Below are 5,128 nucleotides of genomic sequence, written 5' to 3' on the forward strand. Positions count from 1 at the left end.
ACCACACTACACCATGTTATATGGGCCTACACTTCTCCAGACCTGCTTGACCCCTTTCTTCTGACGCTGCAACAGCTGTTATTTTTGTTATGGACGCCTTTCCTTCCTTGAGAGCACAGGTTCTCTGTTCTGGTTTTGATGGTTGATCTACAACGACCAATCCTTCACCAGACCCCATTAAGTGCTATATTCAGCTTCAAATATGCATTCCTCAACCTCACACCAGATACCACACGTATTGCTCTGAGAGCATCATGTTTCTCCTTGAACCGAGCAAATACGAAACGTGTTCATCTTCCTTTTCTCCTTTTCCACTGCAAGAAAAAACTATAAATCTTTCCAAAACCTTACACCTTCTAACGTTGCTAGATATAGGAAACCACATCATTCACTCCATCAATAAAAACTACAGATCCTTGTTGTCTAACACCATTACCACGCCGCCGCCAATCTCCACCGCCATACCGCTGCTCGGTTGCCGGAGCCCTAGCAGAGCTCATCTCTTTTAGCTGCATATGTAGTTCTAACTTCTAGAATATAGGCATATAGGAATTATATATTATACTTACATAATCGTAATTATGTATGTATTATATATATATATATATATATATATATATATATGAGGAATGCTAACTTACTCCCACTAGCTTCTTAGAGCAACTCCAATGCCAAATTCCTTATTTGGTTTCTTAACACACTATTCTACACTATTTATGTGGGTCCGTACTGCCACATCAGACTTAAGAAATTCCTAAGGAATTCAAGCAGATTTTGCTCTAACCCATGGTTTCTTAAATTACTATTTGAAGGGTCCCACCTGTCACACCATACAACATAAATATATAATATTTATTTTCACCCAATTTAGATTTAAAATTTAATAATAAATTAATAATATAATTAAATTCAATTATTTTTCTTTAATTTCCTTAATTCTATAATCAATTATTAATAATTGGGCTGAATGTAAAAAAAAACTGTAGGCTGATCAGAGGAGCCTAAATGATAAAAAAGGTAAAAAAAAAAGGCCCAAATGGCAAAAAAAACCGGCTCCGGCCGGTCAGAACCGGTCCAGAGCCGGTCCTAACGGTTGGATGACCAGTTGAACCGGTCACCATCTATATAATCTTTCCTTATTTCCTTACTTCAAACCCTAGCCGTCAACAAGTCTCACCTTCCTCTCTCGCTTTCTCTTCTTCCTCTGCAATCTCCGGCGATACCCTTCTCCGGCCATCTCCACCCCTCTCCCTCCTCTCTCTCTCTCACCCACTCGCTCTCTCCTCTCATATTCGCTGCTCTCTCCTCTCGCTCTCACTCAAACAACCACCACCGCCACCATACAACCACACACACTCTCCAACGGCTTCCAAACAACAACCACCGCCACCAAACAACTACATGCAGTCACCCCCGGCCACCAAACAACCACCACCGCCACTATAGAGCCTCGATCCGCCCCAAACCGGCCACTTCACCAGATCGGAGGAAATGAGGTCCCTTTTGGCACATGCACTGCAAGATTGGAGCTTCATTGTTTGTATTTTTTTTTTCTCTAGGTCTGTTCTGTAATATTGAAAAAATTAATAATAATTTTTTTTTCAATTTCATGTCTTCTTCTGTTTTGCATATCTGTGTTATGTTTTCTATTCAATTTGATCATCTTCTAGCCTTCATCTTCATTCTGTTGTTTTCCCACTGAAATCAGTTGGGTTTTGGTGAGAGAAAATAATATTTTTTTAATGCTAAGAAACCAAAAGCAAAGTTCCTTGTGGAAGGAACTCTGGGCACTGTTCAGAGAATTAAGAAACCATTAAGAAACTGCTCCAATGCAAAAGAAACTGTCCCTTTATTTCTTAGCAACTCCAGCTGAACTAAGAAACCAGCGTTGGAGTTGCTCTTAGAAGGAGTAAGTTAGCATGTAACACCTTTTCATTTTGACAAAAAAGTATAACTTTCTCTTCTTTAACAATGCTTTAAATACTGTGCCTTTGTGTAATTTCATTTTTATTTAATTTTAAATTCAAACCTTTTCTCTCTCCTGAACCCCACCATTCCAATTTCCAAGCATTAATTCTCTCTCATGGACCCAATACGTCATGTTTCAGGTTAAATTAAAAAAAAAAAGTTATTTGTTTTCATTTCTTCTATCTTCTTCCTTGAATTGATTTTCATCTCCCTCTAATTTGTTGTTGCTGTGATTCTGTTTCTGTCATGTTAAGTTCCAAGATCCAACACAAAACAAATATACAACCCTCCACCCGTGTGTCCTCTGCCGAGTTGGCATAGTCATCAACCGAGTCGAGGTGGTCTAGATTTGGGAGATTGAGTCGAGGTGGTCTAGATAAAAGCTATTTTTGTCTTAACTGAAAATGTGTTACATGCTAACTTACTCCTTCTATAAAATTAGTGGGAGTAAGTTAGCATTCCCCATATATATATATATATATATATATATATATATATATATATATATATATATATCAAGTGAGAAGAGTGTGTTATAGTGAGAGATGAGAGCATTGAATGATAGCCATTGGATAAAATTCATGTTCTCTACACATCCCAATGACCCGCTTCCTCCATTATCTCATTGTGCACCTTCGTTCACCCTTCTCTACACCTCTCCCAACATACAAATTTTAAAGAATAATGATTCATAGACATCTAAATAGTAGAAACACCCCAAACACCCATTTTTCCTGCGGATTTGGCCAAATAATACACTGAACTAACCACCTAAATACACATGACTAACCATAAAGCACATAACCGTGTAAAGTTGAAATTCATAAATTAGGGATTTGGCCAAATAATACACTGAACTAACCACCTAAATACACATGACTAACCATAAAGCACAGAACCGTGTAAAGTTGAAATTCCTAAATTAGGGATTTGGCCAAATAATACACTGAACTAACCACCTAAATACACATGACTAACCATAAAGCACAGAACCGTGTAAAATTGAATTTATGAATTTCAACTGAGTTTACACGGTTATGTGCTTTATGGTTAGTCATGTGTATTTAGGTGGTTAGTTCAGTGTATTATTTGGCCAAATCCGCAGGAAAAAGGGGTGTTTGGGGTGTTTCTACTATTTAGATGTTTATGAATCATTATTCAATTTTAAAATCGTAGCTTTTTCTCCCAAACTCCATTAACATATACACTTTATTTTTTATTGTAATTTATAAATTAAAAGTAAAGTGAACCAGCAATTACCATTTACAAATATGTTATGTGATGAAAGTGAATTTATTAAGATTCAAGGTATATGAAATTTAAGGGGGAAAAACTGAAATTTGAAAGAACTAAGATGAAAAAACAAGAAATCGGAATTTTGGAGGTGTTTTCCACTTCTTTCACACGCATAGGGGAATCTCCTGTTCACTAACCCAAAACCTGTATTTGGAAAGAAAGGCTTCACTCACACCAGTAAACACCGCAATCATCATTTTTCTCGGCGACACCTCGCATCCCCCACCCACATTGACACACAGATTTCGTCTAAATTCGTCCATCATCACCACCACCATGTCTAGTGCCTTCCCATTCCCTCTACCGCCGGAATCGACCGCCTGATAGTAGATCAGCGTGCGACCTTCAACAACAGCCCCAACACTCTAGATTGATGAGCAACCTACAACTCCGCAAATTCGCCATGGTGGTTCCAATCTCCCGGAGGACGTCGAGCGATGTGAAGTTCACCTCGCTGATGGGGCTCAAAGTCTTGGTCCATGACGGCGACGCTGTGCCAGATCTCGACATCGGTGATTTTGATGAGAAGATGGTTGGACGGTGAGCGAAGGTAGGAGCATGGAAGGTGGGATTGAGGCTAGAGGATGACTAGGAAAAGCCAAAGATAGTTTAAATCTGAGACATTTATTTTAATCCAACGATTATTAATCATTGTTCTCATCTCTCACAATAACACACTTCTCTCACCTAATATGCCCACTATATAAATAATATATATATATATATATATATATATATTCTCAAGTCCTTCTTATTCACACTTACTCAAGTCGATCCATCAATCATGCGGCTTACATCACAACACAAGAGTTGTCCATGACAAACCTCCCAAATATACATAACATTCAAACCAATCCTCACAAGGCAATATCTCAACCACATAAGTCACGAGGTCCCAACTCACACAAACTTATATCACAGGATACTCATTCATATATCACAAGTCACACAATCATATCTCAAATCCAAACAATCAAACCCTCCAAGTCAAACTGGATGTCATGCTCGTGCTATACTTAATAATCTTGATATAAACGTCAACACTAAATCTAGAGGTTAAACAAGCGTAATTCAATCTGTTATTACGCCACTTATAATTCACATTGGTACTCAATCTGTAGCTTAATCTGCGACTTGAGTTGTCAACTCATTCTGTCACTCAATCTGCTACTCAAACTTTTACTCTATGCTCAAACTTCTCACTATATGCATGATGAAATATGCTAACATTCAATAAAAAAACAACAATGAACAACAAGAAATAGTATAAACGAAGACGCCCTCACACAAATCTGGAATCATTTCTCACACAATTTTACCTTCATTTTTTAGTGTTCTTTCCACAACGGGGTCACCTTCAAACTAAATGCCTGGGGTCTTTCTCCCCACTCGGGATCATCCTTCCCAAGCATCCAAGTTCATCCTCGCATTCGCGATCACCCTCCACTAGGTATCTGAGGTGCATTCAACACGACCACCTACACCGATATCTGAGATGCATACGACGTGATTGTTAGAATATAATATAAATCCATTAAAGTGGCTCTTACCCAACAGCTTAAGCTTTTGGGATTAAGTGGTTGCTTGACATGGTATCAGAGCCTCTATGGCCGAGAGGTCTAGAGTTCGATCCTTGCTCCCCTCACTTTCTAATTATAAAGTGGAATTTAATTAAGCACATGGTAGGTGGGCCTATGCATTTATCCACGCTTCAAGCCCAAATGGCTCTTGCGTGAGGGGGCGTGTTAGAATATAATATAAATCCATTAAAGTGGCCCTTACCCAACAGCTTAAGCTTTTGGGATTAAGTGGTTGCTTGACAGTGATTACCCTACACTTGGTATCCGAGCTGCATTCCACAAAA

This window comes from Lotus japonicus, chromosome 6, assembly GCF_012489685.1.
Source record: "Lotus japonicus ecotype B-129 chromosome 6, LjGifu_v1.2".
NCBI lineage: Eukaryota > Viridiplantae > Streptophyta > Magnoliopsida > Fabales > Fabaceae > Lotus > Lotus japonicus.